We start from the raw sequence: 26,379 nt of genomic DNA on the forward strand, positions 1-26,379 counted from the left end.
TAGCTGGCCCAAAACAAACGGTAATTACAAATGTGGCAGCAATAAATGTATATGCTGTCGACATATGCTTATTTCAAAAGAGGTCACATCTGTGGCCAATAATAAACAACACGTGCTTAAGCAATATATAAATTGTAAAACAGATCATGTAGTTTATGTTATAACATGCAAAATATGTAACCTTCAATACGTGGGCTGCACCACTAATGAACTTAAGGTGCGTATAAGAAAACACCTGAGTGATGTCCCCCATTTTATGTCCCGTAATGTCTCAGCGGCTACCAGACATTTTGCCACTGTTCACAAAGGCGATGTTTCTGCGTTTTCTGTACAGGGAGTGGAAGTGGTTTCCACACCTGTCAGGGGGGGCGATCGCAAACAGAAGCTTCTAAGTAGGGAAACATATTGGATGTTCATTCTAGATACTTGCATACCAAAAGGTCTGAACAAGAAACATGATTTAACTCTGCAATATATGTAGTGCATCAATATGTTTATATGTTTATATGTGGTCTCTGAGCGGTTAATACTGTGAAGCACTGCGTCCCCACCCACATGCTCCAGGGAGGATCCACTAATCCAGGAGCACCTGGGTCTGGGACACAGTCTCCAATTAACTAAGAAGGAGGAGTTACCCATTTGTGTGGTATATAAAGTTTGTGTTTTTAGTACACCTTTGTATTGTCTTGAAGAAGGGCTCAATACCACAGCCCGAAACGCGTCACAATTTTGTGTCTCTCCATGTGACATCTTTGTTGGATTTTATTACAAGCCGAATAAAGAAAACTTTTTATATGCTGAAGCTGGAATCAACCTTTCTCTTTGTTCTTGGACTTATCAAGTGTGGCTAGGTTCAAGCCACTTTCCTTTTCCGTGCTTCAGGCAGGTGACCAGAGGTGAGAGCTGCTAAAATCCTTTCCCTTATCATAAGCGCAGCAGGTAAGTATGATGCTTCTAATATTGTAATATTGCTACGTAACCATGGCAACCAGGCCTGCAGTAGCGTCCTGGTTGCCATGGTTACCGATCGGAGCCCCAGCGATTAAACTGGGATTCCGATCGGAACTCTCCGCTGTCACCAATGATCGGGGGCGGGGGGGGGAGAGGGGAGGCCGCACACTGGCCACCAATGATATTACAATAGAGGGAGGGAGGGGGGGCCGCACACTGGCCACCAATGATAATACAATAGAGGGAGGGGGGGGGGGAGGCCGCACACTGGCCACCAATGATATTACAATAGAGGGAGGGGGGGCCGCACTGGCCACCAATGAAATTAAAACTGGGGAGGGAGGGGGGTCTGCCCCCTGCTGCCTGGCAGCCCCTGATCTCTTATAGGGGCTATGATATGCACAATTAACCCCTCAGGTGCAGCACCTGAGGGGTTAATTGTGCGGATCACAACCCCCTGTAAGAGATCGGGTGCTGCCAGGCAGCAGGGGGCAGTCATGTACACAGTTCGTAGTATATTCTAACTAGAAGCGTCCCCATCACTATGGGAACGCCTCTGTGTTAGAATATACTGTCGGATATGAGTTTTCACAAAGTAAAAACTCATCTCTGAAAAAGCTTTTATGCAGACGGATCTTCGGATCCGTCTGTATGAAAGTAACCTACGGCCACTGATCACGGCCGCGGATGCCAATCTTGTGTGCATCCGTGTTCTTTCACGGACCCATTGACTTGAATGGGTCCGTGAACCGTTGTCCGTCCAAAAAATAGGACAGGTCCTATTTTTTTGACGGACGGGAAACACGGATCACGGATGCGGCTGCAAAATGGTGCATTTTCCGATTTTTCCACGGACCCATTGAAAGTCAATGGGTCCGCGAAAAAAAACGTCACAACGGCCACGGATGCACACAACGGTCGTGTGCATGAGGCCTAACATGTATAGCTTGGAAGAAAGACGAGACAGAGGGGATATGAAAGAAACTTTTAAATACATAAAAGGGAATCAACAAGGTAAAAGAGGAGAGAATATTTAAAAGAAGAAAAACTGCTACAAGAGGACATAGTTTTAAATTAGAGGGGCAAAGGTTTAAAAGTAATATCAGGAAGTATTAGGGTCCATTCACACGTCCGTTGTTTCTTTCCTGATCTGTTCCGTTTTTTGCGGAACAGATCTGGACCCATTCATTTTGAATGGGTCCTGAAAAAAAACGGACAGCTCAATGTCTGATTTTTTTTCAGGACCCATTGAAAATGAATGGGTCCAGATCTGTTCCGCAAAAAACGGAACAGATCAGAAAAGAAACAACGGACGTGTGAATGGACCCTTACTTTACTGAGAGAGTAGTGGATGCATGGAATAGCCTTCCTGCAGAAGTGGTAGCTGCAAATACAGTGGAGGAGTTTAAGCATGCATGGGATAGGCATAAGGCCATCCTTCATATAAGATAGGGCCAGGGTCTATTCATAGTATTCAGATATATTGGGCAGACTAGATGGGCCAAATGGTTCTTATCTGCCGACACATTCTACGTTTCTATGAAAACACTACATTTATATTAAAAGGGCAACAGATTTAGGCCTCATGCACACGACCGTTGTTGTGCTCCGTTCCGCAAAATGGATTCCGTTGTTCCGTGATCCGTTTCTGTTTCCGTGTGTCTTCCTTTATTTTTGGAGGATCACCAGACATGAAGGAAAGTAAAAAAAAAAAATCTAAGACAGGTTTGCCATGCAAAGGATAGGAAAAAACGGACGTGGACGACAATCTTGTGTGCCTCCGTGTTTTTTAGCGGTCCCATTGACTTGAATGGGTCCGCAAACCGTTTTCCGCAAAAATAATAGGACAGGTTATATTTTTTTGACAGACTGGAACCACGGATGCAGATGACAAACGGTGCATTAGCCGAGTTTTTAACGGACCCATTGAAAGTCAATGGGTCCGCAGAAAATCACGAAAAATGGCACAACGGACACGGAATAAAACAACGGTCGTGTGCATGAGGCCTTAGGCTAATGCTAGTACTTCTATTTGCAGAAAAGTCGCGCAACATTTTTTTAATAATGACAGTCAATTGTGTCGCATTGCAACATGCTGCCACTGTGACACAACAGTTGCAAAAAATCCAAAATTGGATTTTTGTACGACCGTCATGTTGCACGCCGCAGTGGGAACCCATTGACTATCATTATAAAAAAATGTCACGCGACATTTAACAGTGTGTGTATGCCCCTTTTTGCCTAGTGACACTAGCCTTATTCTGCATTGACTTCACTAACTGCACAACTTCCTATACAGACAGAAGGTGTAACCCTAGCTGTGCAGGTCACAATATACTGTCACCATCACACCGACCTAACGCAATCTACAGCAAATAGCACGTGTATTCCACTAATGGTGTTTGCAGAGCATTGTGGGAAATTTCAAATCAACCCCCAGGTTTCTCTCTACTGCAACAGCAACATTTTCCTATACCAGAGCAGTAGTCCACCCACATAGGCCAATGGAGGCTACATGGCAGCCCCTACTGACTTATGAGGCTGGGAATTATGGCTCCAGGACGGAATTTACTCAGATCTCTGCATTTCCCAAAATAGGCAATAAATGGCTACATGTAGAGATATCAGCCACATTTTGTTTTATAATCTGCATAACGATGCACGAATCTAGCTTATAGGTTAAAAAAAAAAAAGGCAGAATAAGCGCAAGCTGTTTTTGTCACGTATAGATCATACGAGTGTATTACTGTACTGCAGCGGCGGCATGAAGCGCACGGCGTCATCGCAACCGATGACGCCGTGCGCTCCTGCTGTCAGCAGGATGCCAGGCCGGAATACCACTGACCGATCACGTCGTGTTCCACGGCCGTGTGCATTCGGCCTTTCTGGGATGTTTTTCACACGGTGTGTCTCACCCCTAGTGTCTCCTTCATGGAGTAATTCCTGTGTATAATGCCAAGAGCTAAAGCAGGCTATGTCTTTGACAAAAAGAGGCCATCTAATGATCAAAGACACCACTAAAAACCTACAAGTGAACGAAGCCTAAGGCCTCATGCACACGACCGTTGTGTGCTTTGCGGTCCGCAAATTGTAGATCCGCAAAATAGGGATGGCGTCTGTGTGCATTTCGCAATTTGCGGAACGGCGTGGACAGCCATTAATATAACTGCCTATTCTTGTCCGCAAAACAGACAAGAGTAGGACAGGTTATATATTTTTTACGGAGCAACGGATGCGGACAGCACACAGAGTGCTGTCCGCATCTTTTGTGGCCCCATTGAAGTGAATGGGTCTGCGTCCAAGCCGCAAATACTGCGGCTCGGATGCGGACCACAACGGTCGTGTGCATGAGGCCTAAAAGAGCAAGGACTGCTTTCCCTCATGATCACAATGGCAGCATAACGCAGAAATACAGATAGGACAACATTCAGTTTGCCATCTTGCCATGTGTCTTTACTTCACAATGCATTGCACACTAGCAGTCACTGATCAGGAATGAAGGAGTTTGCTCCTGATTAGGGATGAGCGAATCGACTTCAGATGAAACATCCGATTCGCATAAAACTTTGTTCTAATACTGTACGGAGCAGGAGCTCAGTACATTATTAGAATGTATTGGCTCAGATGAGCCAAAGTTATTGCTTCGCGAAGTCTCGAAGTACTACGCGCAATAACTTCATAAATTAATTTGTATAATGTAAAAAAACAATTCATGAACCTTTTTACAGTACAAATTAATGAAGTTATTGCGCAAGGTCTCGCAAGACTTCACGAAGCAATAACTTCAGCTCATCTGAGCCAATACATTCTAATACTGTACGGAGCTCCTGCTCCGTACAGTATTAGAACGAGGTTTTACGCGAATCGACTTCGGATGTTTCATCCGAAGTCGATTTGCTAATCCCTATTCCTGATCATTGCCGCCTGTTCAGCTTTAATTAACCATCCCCTCTGTATGGGCATGAATGATCGCTATTGTGATTCTTCGTTTCCATACAGTTCCATGTTTACACCGTGTGATGTGCTGTTGACAAACGATAATCTTAACCCCTTCAACCGCGGGCCGGTTTGCACCTTCCTGCCCAGGCCATTTTTTGCAAATCTGACATGTGTCACTTTATGTGGCGATAACTTTAAAACGCTTTTACTCATACAGGCCATTCTGAGACTGTTTTCTCGTCACATATTGTACTTCATGACAGTGGTAAAAATAAGTTAAAAAAAAACAAAAACATTTTTATTCATAAAAAAATACAAAATTTACCAAAAATGTTAAAAAATTAGCAAATTTCAATTTCTCTACTTTTATAATACCTTCAAAAATAGTAATCACTTTACATTCTCCATATGTCTACCTTATGTTTGGATCATTTTGAAAATGACATTTTATTTTTTGGGGACGTTAGAAGGCTTGGAAGTATGGAAGCAAATCTTAAAAATTTTTGGAAAGTTTCCAAAACCCACTTTTTAACCACTTCCCATCTGGGCCATTTGCCCCCTTCCTGACCAGGCCAAATTTTGCAAAACTGACATATCTCACTTTATGTGGTAATAACTTTGGAACGCCTTTACTTATCCAAGTCATTCAGAGATTGTTTTCTCGTGACACATTGTACTTCATGATAGTCATAAATTTGAGTCAAAATATTTCATTTTTATTTATGAAAAAATCCCAAATTTACCCAAAAATTTGAAAAATTCGCAATTTTCTAAATTTCAATTTCTCTGCTTTTAAAACAGAAAGTGATACCTCATAAAATATTTATTATTTAACATTCCCCATATGTCTACTTTATGTTGGCATCATTTTGGAAATGTCATTTTATTTTTTTTAGGACGTTAGAAGGCTTAGAAGTTTAGAAGCAATTCTTCAAATTTTTAAGAAAATTGCCAAAACCCACTTTTTAAGGACCAGTTCAGGTATGAAGTCACTTTGTGGGGCCTACATAGTGGATACCCCCATAAATGACCCCATTGTAGAAACTACACCCCTCAAGGTATTCAAAACCGATTTTACAAACTTTGTTAACCCTTTAGGCGTTCCACAAGAATTAAAGGAAAATGGAGATCAAATTTTTAAATTTCACTTTTTTGGCAGATTTTCCATTTTAATCAATTTTTTTCTTTAACACATCGATGGTTAACAGCCAAACAAAACTCAATATTTATTACCCAGATTCTGCGGTTTACAGAAACACCCCACATGTGGTCGTAAACTGCTGTATGGGCACACGGCAGGGCGCAGAAGAAAAGGAACTCCACATGGTTTTTAGATGCCATGTCCCATTTGAAGCCCCCTGATGCACCCTTACAGTAGAAACTCCCAAGAAGTGACCCCATTTTGGAAACTAGGGGATAAGGTGCCAGTTTTATTAGTACTATTTTTGGGTACATATGATTTTTTGATCATTCATTATAACACTTTATGGGGCAAGGTGACCAAAAAATTGGTTGTTTTAGCACAGTTTCTATTTATTTATTTTTACAGCGTTCACCTGAGGGGTTCAGTCAAGTGACATTTTTATAGAGCAGATTGTTACGGACGTGGCGATACCTAATATGTATACTTTTTCTCATTTATTAAAGTTTTACACAATAATAGCATTTTTGAAACAAAAAAAATATGTTTTAATGTGTCCATGTTCTGAGAGCTATAGTTTTTTTATTTTTTGAGAGATTTTCTTATGTAGGGGATCATTTTTTGCGGGATGAGGTGACGGTTTTATTGGTACTATTTTGTGGGACATACGCGTTTTTGATCACTTGGTGTTGCACCTTTTGTGATGCAAGGTGACAAAAATTGCTTGTTTTGACACAGTTTTTTTTTTTTTACGGTGTTCACCCAAGGGGTTAGGTCATGTGATATTTTTATAGAGCTGGTTTTTACGGACGCGGCAATACCTAATATGTATACTTTTTTTTATTTGTTTCACTTTAACACAATACATTTTTGAAACCAAAAAAATGATGTTTTAGTGTCTCCATGTTCTAAGAGCTATAGTTTTTTTTATTTTTTGAGAGATTTTCTTATGTAGGGGCTCATTTTTAGCGGGATGAGGTGACGGTTTTATTGGTACTATTTTGTGGGACATATGCATTTTTGATCACTTGGTGTTGCACCTTTTGTGATGCAAGGTGACAAAAATTGCTTGTTTTGACACAGTTTTTTTTTTTTTTTTTTTTTACGGTGTTCACCCGAGGGGTTAGGTCATGTGATATTTTTATAGAGCTGGTTTTTACGGACGCGGCAATACCAAATATGTCTATTTTATTTTATTTTTTCTATTTTTTTATTTTTATTTTTTATTCCTTACTTGGGAACTTTTTTTTTTTTTTTTACATGTGAAACTTTATTTTATTTTTTCAACCCTTTATTTTTTTTATTTTATTTTACACTTTTCGTCCCCCATAAGGTCATACAAGACCTCTGGGGGACATTTACTTCACTTTTTTTTTTTTTTTCACTGTTGATTTCTCCTGTAACTGGGGCTGACATAGTAGCCCCAGTTACAGGACAAATGCACCCCTAGAGAGGCTGTACAGCAGCAATCCAGCGCTGTGCAGCCTCAGAGCAGGGCTGATCGAGGTCTCTGAGAGACCTCACACAGCTCCTGCACGCTCCGGTCCCGGCGGTCACATGACCGCCGGGCCGGAACAGGAAGCGCATAGCGCTTCCTGCTCTGCATACACAGCCCTCGGTGAGCGCTGTGTCTGCAGCGATCGTGAAGGCAGGGACACCTGGGCACTGTCCCTGCCTCCTCTCTGGGTTGCCCTGCTGTCACTGACAGCGGGCAACCCGATCAGCAGCTGCACGATTAGCGTGCAGCTGCGATTTCTGAACGGACGTTTTAAAACGTGCGTTCAGAAATAGACGTCCACCCATAGGACGTTTATATCCTATGGGCGGACGTAAAGCGCTTAAAGAGGACCTTTCACCGATTCTTAACCTATGAACTAACTATACAGATATGTAGAGCGGCGCCCGGGGATCTCACTGCACTTACTATTATCCCCGGGCGCCGCTCCGTTCTCCCGTTATGCCCTCCGGTATCTCCGCTCACTAAGTTATAGTAGGCGGAGATACCAGTCCCTAAGTTATGGTAGGCGGAGTCTGCCCTAGCGCTGGCCAATCGCAGCGCAGAGCTCACAGCCTGGGAGGTTATTTTCTACCAGGCTGTGAGCTCTGCAATGCGATTGGCCAGCGTTAGGGCAGACTCCGCCTACCATAACTTAGGGAACGGAGATACCGGAGGACATAGCAGGAGAACGGAGCGGCGCCCGGGGATAATAGTAAGTGCAGAGAGATCCCCGGGCGCCGCTCCACATGTATGTATACTTAGTTCATAGGGTAAGAATCGGTGAAAGGTCCTCTTTAAGGACCAGTTCAGGTCTGAAGTCACTTTGTGAGGCTTACATAATAGAAACCACTCAAAAATGACCCCATTTTAGAAACTACACCCCTCAAGGTATACAAAACTGATTTTACAAACTTTCTTAACCCTTTGGGTGTTCCACAAGAATTGATGGAAAATGGAGGTGAAATTTCAGAATTTCACTTTTTTGGCAGATTTTACATTTTAACCAATTTTTTCCAGTAGCAAAGCAAGGGTTAACAGCCAAATAAAACTCAATATTTATAACCCTGATTCTGCGATTTACAGAAACACCCCACATGTGATCGTAAACTGCTGTATGGGCACACGGCAGGGCGCAGAAGGAAAGGAACGCCATATGGTTTTTGTAAGGCAAATTTAGCTGAACTGGTTTTTAGATGCCATGTCCCATTTAATGCCCCCCTGATGCACCCCTACAGTAGAAACTCAAAAAAGTGACCACATTTTGGAAACTACGGGATAAGGTGCCAGTTTTATTGGTACTATTTTGGGGTACATATGTTTTTTTTTATTGCTCTATATTACGCTTTTTGTGAGGCAAGGTAACAAAAAAAATGGATGTTTTGGCACCATTTTTATTTTTAGAGTTTCACCGAGGGATTAGGTCATGTGACTTTTTTATAGAGCAGATGGTTATGCACGTGGCAATACCTAATATGTCTACTTTTTCTTATTTATTTAAGTTTTACACAATAATAGCATTTTTGAAACCGAAATAATGATACTTTAGTGTCTCAGTCCGAGAGCCATAGCTTTTTTTATTTTTTGACTGATTCTCTCAGGTAAGGTCTCATTTTTTTGCGGGATGAGGTGACGGTCTGATTGGTACTATTTTGGGGGGCATACGCCTTTTTGATCACTTGCTGTTGCAACTTTTTTGATGTAATGTGACAAAAATGTTTTTTTTTTATTTTACAGTGTTCACCTGAGTGGTTAGGTCATGTGATATTTTTATAGAGCTGTTTGTTACGGACGTGGCGATACCTAATATGTATACTTTTTTTATTTTATTTTTCACTTTAGCACAATAATAGCAGTTTAGACACAAAAAAAAAATTATGTTTTAGTGTCTCCATGTTCTGAGAGCTATAGTTTTTTATATTTTTGGGGCGATTGTCTTAGGTAAGGGCTCATTTTTTGCGGGATGAAGTGACGGTTTTATTGATACCATTTTGGGGGGCAAACGCCTTTTTGATCGCTTTGTGTTGCACTTTTTGTGATGTAAGGTGACAAAAATGGCTTTTTTTTTTACACTGTTTCTATTTTTTATTTTTTGATGGTGTTTATCGGACAGGGTGGATCATGTGATATATTTATAGCCGGTCATTACGGACGCGGCGATACCTAATATGTGTGGGTTTTGTTTTGTTTTTTCTGTTTATTATAAAATAAGGGGAAAGGGGCGTTTTTTTTCACTTTATTAATTTTATAACTTTATTAATTTTATTAAAAACACTTTTTTTTACTTTATTTATGACATTCACTTTTGGGGGTCTGATCCCCTCTGCAATGCATTACAATACATCTGTATTGTAATGCATTGCCTGTTAGTGTATGACACTGAGTCATACACTAACAGGTTGCCTAGGAGACCCAGCCTGAGGCTGGATCTCCTCGGCTCCCGTAGAAGGCAGTTCCCGATGCCGTGCAAGACATCGGCCGGCCTTGTGTCGCATCGGGTCCCCGCCACAGCAGCGCGGGGACTCAATGCGATCGTTCACCCGACACAAACCTCTTCTATGTCGCGGTCAGCACAGACCACGGCATAGAAGGGGCTAATCCGCCTGCATCGGCTTTTACAGCGATGCCGGCGGATACAGCAGGGGCCCGGCTACCACGGACTGCCGGGCACCTGCAGTGATCGCGTGCGAACCGCTCCGGTGCCCGCCCGATCACTATGACGTACTATTACGTCAAACTGCGGGAACTCAGTGGTTCCCATGACGTAACAATACGTCAAAGGTCGGGAAGGGGTTAAAGTGGATTTAGACAGGGCAAACGTTCCTGCAAACGCTCGTTCCCGACAACCTGTCCGTGAAAACTGTCTAAAAAAAAAAAAACTTTCTTGCCCATAGCAACCAATGATGACGCAGCTCCTATACAATAACAAATGAAAGCAGTGCTGGGATTAGTTGCTATTGGCAACAGACAGTTTTTCTTTAAACATAACTCTTCCCCTATAGTTTTTTTTGGAGCCAAAACTGGGAAATGGCCTTCAAGTGTAGCCTTACATGTCATCCACGTCACTGCTACAGTCACATGGCGGCAGCAGCAGGCGGGAGATTATTGGTTATAATTGGAGGCGACGCAGGAACAACTCTGTTATATCATATAGGTTATCATACTGTGAGGACATAACACCCTATAAGGGCTCATGCACACGAACATACTTTCTTTCCGCTTCCGCTCTTTTTGCAGACCGTATGCGGAACCATTCACTACAAGGTGTCTGCGAAAACAACGGAAGGTACTCCATGTGCATTCCGTTTCCGCTCCGCAAAAAAGGAGTACATGTCCTTTTATTGTCCGCAAATCAAGGTCCGAGGCCCCATTCAAGTCAATGGGTCCGCAAAAAATACGGAACGCACACGGAACACATCCGTATTTTTTGGATCCATACTGTAGAAATGCTATGCCCAGCCCATATTGCTTATGTGTTTGGTTATTAATAAGTTACTGTTTCCATTTCTGATCCGCAAAAAACGGATCGCATACGGAAACCATACGGATATGTTTCGTGGAATAATGGAACGGAAGAGGACTTAAATCAGAGGAAAAAAAACCCTCAGATACGGAATAACGGATCCATGAAAAAAGGACCGCAAAACAACAACGGTCGTGTGCATGAGCCCTTATAGTGATGGTGAACCTTTTACAGACCGAGTGCCCAAAACCCACTTATTTATCGCAAAGTGCCAACACGGCAATGTAACCTGAATACCACAGTCCAGTATTGTATATCCTCCATGTAGTAGCTATAATCACCTGCATTCAGTGCGCTGCCTGCGCTGTTCACAGTGCGCCCTGCGCTGATGAATGGCAGGAGAAGTCTAAGGGATATTGGTACACCATAGACTTTATCCAGGGTACGGGTGCCCACAGAGAGGGCCCTGAGTGCTGCCCCTGGCACCCGTGCCATAGGTTCACCACCACTGCCCTATAACAATATAATATAATAACATGCTATAACAGCCGGCCATGATGCCCAGGACAGTTCATCAAATGTCACTTCTGAACCACAAGAACAATAAGACAGCGCCTGCTAAGGGGAACCTTCTGACTGAGGCAGCACAATACCCATCAAGCATGTGAAACTACAACTCCCAGCATGCATACTTCCTTTGCTCTTCTCAGAATTCTCATACAAATAAATGGAGCATGCTGGAAGTTGTAGTTTCACAACAGCCGGAGCGCCAAAGGTTGCTGACCCCTGTGTTAGAGCAAGAGATCAGCAACTTCCAGAATCCTACTTCTATAGGAGTTACAGGAACAGCCAGGTAAAAGTGCATGCTGGGAGTTGCAGTTCCACAGCAGCTGCAGAGCTGAAGGGTGCCCTAGAGCCTGAAGCTACCATGTGACTGGCTGCCCTGGCATCACCTCCACAGGTTGGGATCTGGCCCCTATATCTGTGGCATTATAGCGCAGGCCCCGGTCATGAGATCCCGGTTTCCTATGACTCATACATGAGAAGGCAGGGACTGTCATCAGCCATGGTGTCAGCACAAGCTCCATGTAACGTACGACGGTGGCCCGGTGTACATCACATTTGGGTGGGTCACCCTTACCCAGCCAGGCGGCTCCGAAGTGAGGGCGAGGGTCACCGATAACAGCCGGCCCGTTCCCCCCGGTCACTGCGAGCTGCTGTTAACCAGACACACTCTGCTGCCCGACATCACTTCCGGGACCGACGTAAGTAAAACGGCAACGTCACGAGTGACGTCATCACGTCTGTAACTGACTTTTGCTCCGTGGAGATGCGGGACGGCTGGAGCGGAGGTTGCTCAGCTGATATCTGTGTGGTAGCGGAGAGCCATGTCATACAGGGCCATAACCACAAGTGCAGTGTGTTCATTATATAGTGACCGGCTGTGTCTCACCCTTCTAAAGAGCTCTGCTTGCTGTCAGTAAAATGGAATCTCAGAGGCAAAAAACCTGTTCCAGGTGACATGGGTGCAGGGCTTGTAAGGAGGGAGAAAACTGATAGACTGGGTGATATTACCATAATGGTATGACCACAGGGTGCAGTTGTGACACAGCCGTAAGGGCCGCAGTGGGCACTACTTAAAGGGGTTATCGACTTGCCTCCATTTTCACTTCGGCAGCCCCCCTGACATGAGCATCGGAGCAGTTCATGCTCCGATGCTCTCCTTTTCCCTGCGCTAAGTCGCGCAGGGAAAAGGCATTTTCTTTTTAGATCCGGTGATGTACCGGGGCTCTCCATGGGGCTGCCAGGAAGCCTGGTGACGTCACCGGCACTGATGGGCGGGATTTAGCGCTGCCCTAGCCAGTAAAACGGCTAGGGCATCGCTAAGGCCCGCCCCTCAGAGCCGGCGACGTCACCAAACACACTGCCGGGCGGAAGTTTCCGCCGGCAGTGTGTTATTGAAAACAAAAGAGCCCGTGCCCTGCGCGATTTAGCGCGGGGCAAGGGAGAGTATCGGAGCATGAGATGCTCCGATGCTAGCATCAGGGGGGCTGTCTGGGTGAAAATAAGGGTAGGTCCTGGTTCAGCTCTGAACCCGGACAACCCCTTTAAGGAGGTTGTCTCATTTCAGTAAATTGCTAAATGCACACGATCAGGATTGCGTGCGGAAAATCCACACTGTAGGGCATGTACATTTTATTCTATGAAAATTTGAAATTCTCAGTGCACACGATGCGGATTTTGACCTGCGGTGCGGATTTAAAAATCCGCAGCATGTCAATTTATTTTATTTTTCCTGACCGGATTTTCTTCATTCACTTAGTAAAATCCGCACCGAAACCGCACCAAATTCGCATGAAAATCTGCACCAATTGATGCGGATTGACCGCACAGATTTGCCTGCGAACACATGCGGGTTTCAGTGCGGATGCTCCGCACATGAATCCTGAACGTGTGCATGTACCCTTATAGTGTGCAAGCACGACCACCACTGATGGATTGCAGGGTGGTCTGTAACCATGGATACAAGCAGTGTATAATGTGATAGAAAAAAAGAATCCAGCCAGCAAAGGAAGCAATATGGACAATCACAATACATTAGTAATTGCCTTGTATTAACTTTCTCTACATGATAAATGCCACTTGCTGAATTGAGACAACCCCTTTAACCCTTAGGATACCGGAGGTTTTTTTAGTTTTCATTTTTCTTCCCTATTTTCCTTGAGCCATAACTTTTTTATTTTTCTTCACATAGCTGTATGAGGGCTTATTTTTTGCAGAACAAGTTGTACTTTCTAATACCACCATTTATTATGGCGTACAATGTAGTGGGAAGAAAAATTTCCAAATGGGATGGAATTGGAAAAAAAAACTTAATTCTTCCACCGTTTTACGGGTTTTGTTCCCACGGTGTTCCGTTTGCGGCAAAACTGATGTGCCCTTCATTCTCTGGGTCAGTATGATTAGAACTAGGGATGAGCGAATTGACTTCGGATGAAACATCCAAAGTCGATTCGCATAATACTTCTTTCAAATACTGTATGGATCGAGCGCTCCGTAAAATATTAGAATGTATTGGCTCAAATGAGCCGAAGTTATTACTTTTGGGAATTCTCGTGAGACTTCGCATAATAACTTCATAAATTAATGTCTACGGTAAAAAACATTTCCCGAACTCAGGTTCCTTGGTGGTACCTACTACCTTGGAACCGAACCCGAGTTCGGGAAATGTTTTTTTACAGTAGAAATTGATTTATGAAGTTATTATGCGAAGTTTAACGAGAATTCCCAAAAGTAAAAGCTTCGGCTCATCTGAGCCAATGCATTCTAATACTGTACTGAGTATTATGCGAATCGACTTCAGATGTTTCATCTGAAGTCGATTCGCTCATCCCCAATTACAACGATTAGGGAGGAGCGAATTTCATATTTTGAAGTTCAAGTGCGGGTTCATGTTGTAATATTTACTGAATTGCGCTATGGATTGCGTTAACAATTAGATGCATTCCCTTATTCATTCCGTCATAATAGAAGTCTATGGCCTGCTTAACGGATCTGTCCAGTTTATGTTATGCAGGAGAGGACTCCCCTGCATAACGTAAACTGGACAGATCCGTTATTCGCTCATCCCTAGCAACGATACCACATATGTATAGGATTTTATGTCTAAGTAGTGTAAAATAAATGTAAATTTTTAGAAAAAAATATTTTTTTTACATCATCAAATTCTGACCCCCATAACCTTTAATAGTCATATCTAATGAGCTGTGTGGGTGTTCATTTTTTGCAGGACAATCTGTAGTTTTTATTGATACCATTTTGGAGTGTGTGACTTTTTATCACATTTTATTACATTTTTTGGGGTAAGAAGAAGCTATGAATAAATGGAAAATTGGCCATTTTGACCCATTTTTCCGTTATGCTATCCGCCATATTGGAAAAATATTTTTATATTTGAATAGTACGGTTATTTGCGGTCGCGGTGATACACATGATGTTTATATTTTATGTTATTTATGTATTTATTTTTTTCATTCTACAAAAAGGGCGGTGATTTTAACTTTTATATTATTTAAATTTTTTATATATTTTTTTAAGTTTTTTTAACTTTTTATATTATTTTAAAGCTCGTATTTGAGCCTACAAAATCCATATATTTTTTTTTTCATTCTAAACAATCATGGATTTTTTATATCCAATAATTGTTCAGAATTGCTCATTTCTTATATTGGCCTGCCACCTGCTGGCCAAAATAAGAATTGCGGTTTAAATGCCCTGGGTCTCTTCAGCGAGACCCAGCGCATTGAAATAATTAGAAGTCTGGAAGCGAGGGCTTCTGGATTTTTCACCCTTTAGATGACGTGATCTCACTTATCACGGCATCTAAAGGCTTTAATGACCGCAATCGGCATTATTACCGATCGCAGTCATTAGCCGCGGGTGTCTGCTGTTTGAAACAGTGGGTGCCATGTTTGTAAAAAGGGTTTTCTGAGATTTAAATACTGATGACCTATCCTTTGTATCTGATTGGTGGGGGGATCTCACACCCGGGGCCCCGCCAATCAGTTGTTTGAGAAGGCACCGACACTCCTGTGAGCACCACGGCCTTCTCTCTGCTTACCAAGCACTGCACCGTACATTGTATTGCGGCTGTGCTTGGTATCGCGCTCAGCCCCATTCACTTTATTGAAGCTGATCTGCTCCTAGGCCACGTGACCGATGAATGTGATGTCACTTGGCCTAGGAAAAGCTGAGAGAAGGCTATGGCACTTCTGTGAGCGACTCTGCCATCTCAAACAGCTGATCGGTGGGGATTCCAGTTGTTGAACTCCTACCAATCAGGTACTGATGACCGGTCCAGAGGATTGGTCATCAGTATTTAAAGTCTCGAAAAATCCCTTTACACCAATTAGGACTGCACTAAACAGTGCAGCCCTCATTAGTTTATTTAGAACCCGCTGAAGGTTGTACAGCCACATTATAACCACAGGACGACCACGCAGCGTGGTTGTACCCTGACAGTAGCAAATAAAAAAACGGCAGCAGTTTGTAATGTGCTAAGGGACTAAAGGCGCAGGGAGGTTGTGGAGCAGGGGAGTCAATGGCTGCCATGTAGGCCCAACCCACTAGGGTCAATTTCGTAAGAAGGCAATTAGCATACTTTTGGAGGTATGGGGAAACCCACACAAACATAGAAACCTCATGACAATGTTGCCCTTAGTCGGATTTGAACCCAGGATCCCAGTGCTGGAAGGCATCGGTGCTAACCACTGAGTATCTACTTGTCCTACACTGATGACTTCACGTAAATTGTTAAACCTACAACAACCCACAATTACAACGCATCAATCCTCAGAAAAAAACATGAATAAACACCAAAAACGAGGATGCTATTTGTAAAAAAATAATACATTTTATTAAATTACATAGAACAATAAATATCAGTGTTAGTCAAAAGGGATAGGACGTGAAGAAACGAGCCTCTAGAATAGGGCTCAACAATGCGGAGAATCGCACTTGAGGGAAATTGCACCCTGAGCAGCCACAGTTGCAAAAGTGTTAAAGAGTCGGATGACAATAGAATGAGTAATAGGTAGTGATGACAATACCATATCCCCACAAACATGTTACATGACCATCCAAACTATCCTGGCATCCTCCTCATTGAAACCCAGGTTAATAGTAAGACTGCGGCTGTATAATGATATAGCTGGTGGCTAATGACTACTAAATGATAACTAACTAATACCGCCAGTCCAACCAACACTGAGTCTCACATTACATACCCATATTGCTGCTGCTCATGGTGTCGATGGATCCCCAAATGCCTCAACCTCGACACGTGTTTCGCCACGTAGGACCAGTTCGGGTTGGAAGTCACTTTGTGAGGCTTACATAATAGAGACCACCCAAAAATTACCTCATTCTAGAAACGACACCCCTCAAGGTATTCAAAACTGATTTTAAAAACGTTGTTAACGCTTTAGGTGTTCCACAAGAATTAATGGAAAATAGAGATACAATTTAAAAATTTCACTTTTTTGGCAGATTTTCCATTTTTATAATTTTTTTCCAGTTACAAAGCAAGGGTTAACAGCCAATCAAAACTCAATATTTATGGCCTTGATTCTGTAGTTTACAGAAACACCCCATATGTGGTCGTAAACCGCTGTACGGGCACACGGCAGAACGAAAAGAACGCCATACGGTTTTTGGAAGGCAGATTTTGCTGGACTGGTTTTTTGACACCGTCCCATTTGAAGCCCCCCTTATGCACCCCTAGAGTAAAGCTCCAAAAAAGTAACCCCATTTTAGAAACTACGGGATAGGGTGGCAGTTTTTTTGGTACTAGTTTAGGGTACATATGATTTTTGGTTGCTCTATATTACACTTTTTGTGAGGCAAGGTAACAAGAAATAGATGTTTTGGCACCGTTTTTTATTTTTTGTTATTTACAACATTCATCTGACAGGTTAGGTCATGTGATATTTTTATAGAGCAGGTTATTATGGACGCGGCGATACCTAATATGTATACTTTCTTTAATTTATGTAAGTTTTACACAATGATTTCATTTTTGAAACAAAAAAAATCATGTTTTAGTGTCTCCAAATTCTGAGAACCATAGTTTTTTCAGTTTTTGGGCGATTATCTTAGGTAGGGTCTAATTTTTTGTGGGATGAGATGACGGTTTGATTGGCACTATTTTGGGGTGCATATGACTTTTTGATCGCTTGCTATTACACCTTTTGTGATGTAAGATGACAAAAAATGCCTTTTTTTTTACACCTGGTTTACAGCTTTTACATGCGGCAGCAGTGCCATCGGGTTCCCGTGGGGCTGTAGGGGGGACCTGATGGCATGGAAGGCAGCGCGATTCCTTCCTGAGGCATCGGCGCTGCCTTCCGGTGAAGAGCCTGTGAGATCCAGCCCCCTGGATCTCACAGTCCGGAAGCTGTATGATTAATACAGACTGTATTACTCATACAGCCAATGCATTTCAATACAGAAGTATTGGAATGCATTGTAAAGGATTAGACCCCCAAAAGTTAAAGTCCCAAAGTGGGACAAAAAATAAAGTGAAAAAAAAGTTTAAAAAATAAAGTTTTCCCCTCAAAAAATTAAAAGTTTAAGTATAAATAAACAAAAACGTCATTTTCCCCAAATAAAGTTAAAAAAAATTGGTAAAAAATAGGGGGGGAGTTAACATATTAGGTATCGCCGCGTCCGTATTGACCGTCTCTATAAATATATCACATGATCTAACCCCTCAGATGAACACCATAAAAAATAAAAACTGCTAAATAAACCATTTTTTTGTCACCTTACACCACAAAAAGTACAACAGCAAGCGATCAAAAAGGTGTTTGCCCACCAAAATAGTACCAATCTAACCGTCACCTCATCCCGCAAAAATGAGCCCCTACCTGAGACAATCGCCCAAAAAAAAAAAAAAACTATGGCTCAGAATATGGAGACACTAAAACATAATTTTTTTTGTTTGAAAAAAGCTGTTATTGTGTAAAACTTACATTAAAAAAATAAGTATACATATTTGGTATCGCCACGTTCGTATCGACTCTATAAAAATATCGGTTCGTATCGGCTCTATAAAAATATCACATGACCTAACCCCTCAGATGAACACCATAAAAAATAAAAACTGTGCTAAATAAACCATTTTTTGTCACCTTACATCACAAAAAGTGTAATAGCAAGCGATCAAAAAGTCATATGCACCCCAAAATAGTGCCAATAAAACCATCATCTCATCCCGCAAAAAATGAGACCCTACCTAAGATAATCGCCCAAAAACTGAAAAAACTATGGCGCTCAGAATATGGAGACACTAAAACATGATATTTTTTTTTGTTTCAAAAATTATATTATTGTGTAAAACTTGCATAAATAAAAAAAAAAGTATACATATTAGGTATCGCCGCGCCCGTATCGACCGGCTCTATAAAAATATCACATGACCTAACCCCTTAGATGAACACCGTAAAAAATGTAAAATAAAAACTGTGATAAATAAACAATTTTTTGTCACCTTACATTACAAAAAGTGTAATAGCAAGCGATCAAAAAGTCACACGCACCCCAAAATAGTGCCAATAAAACCGTCATCTCATCCTGCAAAAATCGTATCCTACCCAAGGTAATCGCCCAAAAACTGAAATAATTATGGCTCTCAGACTATGGAAACACTAAAACATGATTTTTTTTTTTGCTTCAAAAATGAAATCATTGTGTATAACTTACATAAATAAATAAAAAAGTATACATATTAGGTATCGCCGCGTCCGTGAAAACCTGGTCTATAAAAATACCACATGATCTAACCTGTTAGATGAATGTTGTAAATAACAAAAAAAAAAAATGGTGCCAAAACAGCTATTTCTTGTTACCTTGCCTCACAAAAAGTGAAATATAGAGTAGGGGTGGGCGATATGGCCTAAAATTTATATTGCGATATAATTTTAAGCATGTGCGATATGCGATATATATTGCGATATATTGTTTTCTATATTGGGGGGGTGTTTAAACTTTTTTTTAACTTTTTATTTAATAACTATTAGCCTCCTTAAGGGCTAGAACCCTTGTCATATTCACCCTAATAGAGCTCTATTAGGGTGAATAGGACTTTACACTCTCCCTGCTGCCCTGTGCTTTGTGCACACAACAGCAGGGAGCTGACCATGGCAGCCAGCCTCTCATGTGCCCCCCCCAGCTTCTCATGTGCCCCCCCAGCTTCTCATGTGCCCCACCAGCCTCTCATGTGCCCCACCAGCCTCTCATGTGCCCCACCAGCCTCTCATGTGCCCCCCCAGCCTCTCATGTGCCCCCCCAGCCTCTCATGTGCCCCCCCAGCCTCTCATGTGCCCCCCAGCCTCTCATGTGCCCCCCCCCAGCCTCTGATCTGCTCTCCCAGCCTCTGATCTGCTCCCCCCCAGCCTCTGATCTGCTCCCCCCCATCCTCTGATCTGCTCCCCCCCATCCTCTGATCTGCTCCCCCCAGCCTCTGATCTGCTCCCCCCAGCCTCTGATCTGCTCCCCCCAGCCTCTGATCTGCTCCCCCCAGCCTCTGATCTGCTCCCCCCAGCCTCTGATCTGCTCCCCCCCAGCCTCTGATCTGCTCCCCCCCAGCCTCTAATCTGCTCCCCCCCAGCCTCTGATCTGCTCCCCCCCAGCCTCTGATCTGCTCCCCCCCCAGCCTCTGATCTGCTCCCCCCAGCCTCTGATATGCTCCCCCCCAGCCTCTGATATGCTCCCCCCATCCTCTTATCTGCTCCCCCCCATCCTCTTATCTGCTCCCCCCCATCCTCTTATCTGCTCCCCCCCATCCTCTTATCTGCTCCCCCCCATCCTCTTATCTGCTCCCCCCCATCCTCTTATCTGCTCCCCCCCAGCCTCTTATCTGCCCCCCCAGCCTCTTATCTGCCCCCCCCAGCCTCTTATCTGCCCCCCTATGGTAACTCAAACCCACCCCCCCTCCCTCCCTCCCCAGTATTAATCATTGGTGGCAGTGGCCACAGGGTCCCCCTCCTCCCCCCATCATTGGTGGCAGTGGGCAGTTCCGATCGGAGTCCCAGCAGTGTAATGCTGGGGCTCCGATCAGTTACCATGGCAGCTAGGACGCTACGGCGCACGTGAGTATAATGCTGCTCACTAACATACCATCGCAGACAGGACTTCAGTAGCGTGACTCCTGGCTGCCATGGTAACCGATCGGAACTGCCCACTGCCACCAATGATGGGGGGGAGGAGGGGGACCCTGTGGGATATGGCCTGCACATTCATTGGCCACAGTCCCACAATCGCCCAAAAAATAAAAAAAACTATGGCTCAGAATATGGAGACACTAAAACATAATTTTTTTTGTTTGAAAAAAGCTGTTATTGTGTAAAACTTACATTAAAAAAATAAGTATACATATTTGGTATCGCCACGTTCGTATCGACTCTATAAAAATATCGGTTCGTATCGGCTCTATAAAAATATCACATGACCTAACCTCTCAGATGAACACCATAAAAAATAAAAACTGTGCTAAATAAACCATTATTTGTCACCTTACATCACAAAAAGTGTAATAGCAAGCGATCAAAAGGTCATATGCACCCCAAAATAGTGCCAATAAAACCATCATTTCATCCCGCAAAAAATGAGACCCTACCTAAGATAATCGCCCAAAAACTCCTACTCTGTCCTCATTGGTGTTCAGCGGCAGCCGCGCACAGTGGGGAGGGAGGGAGTCCCTCCTTCTCCCTCCACTGTGCCGGCTGGCGGGCTCAGGAGAAAATGGTGCGCGCAGAGAGCGCGATCATATCGCGGTCCGGCGATATGGCGAAAATCCATATCGTGGCCCAAATTTATATCGCATATCGCCTATACCGCCCACCCCTAATATAGAGCAACCAAAAATCATATGTACCCTAAAATAGTACCAACAAAACTTCCACCCTATCCCGTAGTTTCTAAAATGGGGTCACTTTTTTGGAGTTTCTACTCTAGGGGTGCATCAGGGGGGCTTCAAATGGGACATGGTGTCACAAAAACCAGTCCAGCAAAATCTGCCTTCCAAAATCCGTATGGCATTCCTTTCCTTCTGCGCCCTGCCGTGTGCCCGTACAGCAGTTTACGACCACATATGGGGTGTTTCTGTAAACTACAGAATCAGGGCCATAAATATTGAGTTTGGTTTGGCTGTTAACCCTTGCTTTGTAACCGGAAAAAAATTATTAAAATGGAAAATCTTCCAAAAAAGTGAAATTTTGAAATTATATCTCTATTTTCCATTAATTCTTGTGGAACACCTAAAGGGTTAACGACGTTTGTAAAATCTGTTTTGAATACCTTGAGGGGTGTGGTTTCTTAGATGGGGTCACTTTTATGGAGTTTCTACTCTAGGGGTGCATCAGGGGGCTTCAAATGGGACATGGTGTCAAAAAAACCAGTACAGCAAAACCTGCCTTCCAAAAACCGTATGGCATTCCTTTCCTTCTGCGCCCTGCCGTGTGAGTTTGGTTTGGCTGTTAACCCTTGCTTTGTAACTGGAAAAAAATTATTAAAATGGAAAATCGGCCAAAAAAGTAAAATTTTGAAATTGTAGCTCTATTTTCCATTAATTCTTGTGGAACACCTAAAGGGTTAACAAAGTTAGTAAAATCAGTTTTGAATACCTTGAGGGGTGTAGTTTATAGAATGGGGTCATTTTTGGGTGGTTTCTATTATGTAAGCCTCGCAAAGTGACTTCAGACCCTAAAAATTGGGTTTTTGAACATTTCTGAAAAATTTCAAGATTTGCTTCTAAACTTCTAAGCCTTGTAACATCCCCAAAAAATTAAATATCATTCCCAAAATGATCCACACATGAAGTAGACATATGGGGAATGTAAAGTAATAACTATTTTTGGAGCTATTACTATGTATTATAGAAGTAGAGAAATTGAAACTTGGAAATTTGCAATTTTTTTATAAATAAAAATGATTTTTTTTTACTTCATTTTACCAGTGTCATGAAGTACAATATGTGACGAAAAAAACAATGTCAGAATGGCCTGGATAAGTCAAAGCGTTTTAAAGTTATCAGCACTTAAAGTGACACTGGTCAGATTTGCAAAAAATGGCCAAGTCCTTAAGGTGAAATAGGGCTGAGTCCTTAAGGGGTTAAAAAACTCTTTGGTTGCTTTTGCAGTATGCTTTGGGTTATTGTCCATCTGCACTGTGAAGCGCCGTCCAATGAGTTCTGAAGCATTTGGCTGAATATGAGCAGATAATATTGCCCGAAACACTTCAGTATTCATCCTGCTGCTTTTGTCAGCAGTCACATCATCAATATAAATGCAAGAGAACCAGTTCCATTGGCAGCCATACATGCCCACGCCATGACACTACCACCACCATGCTTCACTGATTAGGTGGTATGCTTAGGATCATGAGCAGTTCCTTTCCTTCTCCATACTCTTTTCTTCCCATCACTCTGGTACAAGTTGATCTTGGTCTTATCTGTCCATAGGATGTTGTTCCAGAACTGTGATAGCTTTTTTAGATGTCATTTGGCAAACTCTAATCTGGCCTTCCTGTTTTTGAGGCTCACCAATGCTTTACATCTTGTGGTGAACCCTCTATATTCACTCTAGTGAAGTCTTCTCTTGATTGTTGACTTTGACACGCATACACCTACCTCCTGGGGAGTGTTCTTGATCTGGCCAACTGTTGTGACGGGTGTTTTCTTCACCAGGGAAAGAATTCTTCGGTCATCCACCACAGTTTTTTCCGTGGTCTTCTGGGTCTTTTGGTGTTGCTGAGCTCACCGGTGCGTTCCTTCTTTTTAAAAAATGTTCCAAACAGTTGTTTTGGCCACGCCTAATGTTTTTGCTATCTCTCTGATCGGTTTGTTTTGTCTTTTCAGCCTAATGATGGCTTGCTTCACTGATAGTGACAGCTCTTTGGATCTCATCTTGAGAGTTGACAGCAACAGATTCCAAATGCAAATAGCACACTTGAAATGAACTCTGGACCTTTTATCTGCTCATTGTAATTGGGATAATGAGGGAATAACACACACCTAGCCTCGGAACAGCTGAGAAGCCAATTGTCCCATTACTTTTAGTCCCTTAACAAGTGGGAGGCACATATGCAAACTGTTGTAATTCCTACACCGTTCACCCGATTTTGATGTAAATACCTAAAATTAAAGCTGACAGTCTGCGGTTAAAGCACATCTTGTTCGTTTTATTTCAAATCCATTGTGGTGGTTTATAGAGCCAAAAATGTTTAAATTGTGTCGATGTCCCAATATTTATGGACCTGACTACTTTGATGCTGTTATGTTACCTGTGTGTAGGACCTGTGGTCACATGACTAGATCAGCAGGTCCTTAGGGTACAACTACACGGCAGGATTGCAGAGTATCGATGATCCCGTGGAAATGAATGGGACTGCCGTGCCAGTCACAAGAAATACCACACTGATGGATTTCTTGTGACTGGCGCGGCAAACTCATTAATTTCTATAGGATCATTAGTGAAGTATGTGTCTTACTTTCACATGTAGGGAGGAGCTGATTTTGTAGATAGCAGTGTTTTGGCATCACAGAGCAGAGCCATGTTGGGTGTGCACCTGCTGCGTGTGCAGTTTCTGATGCCAGGACATAAGCAAGAGAGTGAGGGCTGTGAGGAGTCTGCAGCTGACACCGAAGGACAGCAGTAAAAGAGAGCACCGCTTCTTTGCCGGGAAGAGGGTGCTGTAAAGTGCAAGACAGTTGCACACGGGGCTGACACTAGCTGTGAACAGAGATCTATTGCAGGGCGTTGGGCTCTGTTTGGTCGCAGACCATTTCCAGTCTGAACTTGAACTGGACTGCTGATGTTAATTGGGTCTGCCATCCTGAGAGTGTTATCAGAGACCGAGAGAGTGCCAAGCATGAGGCCTTATGTGAACTGTTCCTGAGACTCACTCTGTAAGCTTAATAGAGACTGTAATCACCAAGTCATGTGCCCATTACTGACCTTAAACCACCAAGCGCAGTTGTAGCCATTAACCTGATGGGCACGCTGTGTTTCAGAGGCGGAGGTATGGTTATGTTGTAGATGCATGTCTCTCCATTTGAAGCAACATCATGGACAGGAACATCATCCAAAGGGTACAATAGGCTTGTAGAACAGGAGGGGAGGGTGGTTCCATTATCATAAAAGCAGCGCCAAAGTTATTATTGAGACGTATGAGCAAGTAGAATGTCAAGCAAAATAACAAAAACAAATACAATGGAGGATGCCTGCAGCGGACCACAAGTACCACAATGGACATCCTACACAGGATAGCAATTGTGTGGATGTGATAGACAGTCAAAATAACATAACAAAAACAAATACAGGTGCACTCTGCGGTCTTACTAACCCTCATACTGGTGTAAAATTTAGAATTAGCCAACATATCCTGCTTGGAGGAAATGTCTGAGCCCGAGCACCGCGCCAAGGTTTCTCAAGTAGCTCGGGAACCTAACGCTAAACCTACCTGGGCCGTATGGGCAATACCGGGAGCCAGTGGGCGAATTACAGGTGCGCAAGGTCCGACTCAAAGCAATCTCCCAGTAACCTCCAGCATGTGACCATGCATACAATGGGAGGAGGCAGAGAGCTCTGAGCCCCACCCAAGACTGGCTGATATAGCCCGGGCCTCACATGTGCACCAGAATGCTGCCTGTGGATGGAAATAAAGGCACATTCAGACTAGGAGTTTCTACACCTCCAAAAATACAAACTACAAATTGGCGTGGTATTAAAAAGCAGGAAGTGCTCAACCCCGTATGCAGTGGTGCATCTATAGCGGGGGGGCAGATCCTGCACCCCCCGGTGTCAAGCAACATAAGATTGCCGAGTTAATTAAACCGCCAACTATCCCTCTTCACTTCCCCATAATGCATAGTGGCATACTTGGATGAATACTGTATTTCACAGAATTTCCCACATGCCACTAAATGTTATCATATGAAAAAATTATCATATACTCACCAGTTCCTCTTAAATCATCATATTTTCATCTGTTCCTTCCCCAATGTTCTCAGGGTAGCAGCTTTGGTCCTCCTCCTGGTGTTTGCATGCAAAGCTGCAACGCTGACATAGAGGTACACAGCATGTGACCGCTGCAGCCAATCACTGTCCTCAGTGGTATATGGCATAAGACAGCTGAGGCCAGTGATTAACTGCAGCATCAACTGAAGCATACTTTTATGTCACTGCTGCAACCTTGTATACAAACAGGAGGGGGATCGGAGCTGCAGTGCAGAAAACAGTGGAGGAGGAACAGATGAGTATACAGTATTATTATTTATTTAGCATTTTGCTACGGGCAAATTTTTATTTAACCTGGACAACCCCTTTAATATTCGTAATACTTTTATGTCTATGGGGATGTATTAACTCTTGCCATGCCATCTTTTCCAGATTTCCTGCCTGGAAATGATTATACCGTTAAAGTGCCTTCACCACTGGACTTGTGCACTGCGGTCTAAATGTTCAGCGTGCCAACATGCACAAGTGCAATTGTAGTCTAGACCACAACTCCCAAGTCACTGAGGTACAAGCTGCGTAAATGCTGCAGCTTGTACCTCCATGACAGATTCTCTTTCTATAAAAATTCTTTATTAGTTGCTCACATGTAATAGATTTTACCAGTAGAGGGAGCCATATAATATATTATAGTTGAATTCAAAATTAGTTTCTAACGAATAAGTTTCTATCACTCCACTCAAATGCAAAATCTGTAACAGACCCCTACCTAAGGCTTGCCATTTATAATATTGGTGTCTTCTTATAGTTGACGTACTGGATAGTAGTGTGTCATATATCTTCTATATAAAAAGAATCTTCATATAAAAGAGAGGAT

The 26,379-nt window shown here is 42.9% G+C and overlaps 1 protein-coding gene across 1 annotated transcript in view; it reads right to left on the bottom strand.

The window, feature by feature from the left end:
- Positions 1-12,246, bottom strand: part of DNAJC14 (DnaJ heat shock protein family (Hsp40) member C14) — a 35,661-nt gene extending 23,415 nt beyond the window's left edge. The window contains exon 1 of the mRNA XM_040425602.1: positions 12,131-12,246. The gene's annotated coding sequence lies outside the window, so the exon portion shown is untranslated. The remainder of the gene's footprint in view (positions 1-12,130) is intronic.
- Positions 12,247-26,379: the final 14,133 nt, after the last annotated feature.

Source organism: Bufo bufo, chromosome 3 (assembly GCF_905171765.1).
Source record: "Bufo bufo chromosome 3, aBufBuf1.1, whole genome shotgun sequence".
NCBI classification, from domain to species: Eukaryota; Metazoa; Chordata; class Amphibia; order Anura; family Bufonidae; genus Bufo; species Bufo bufo.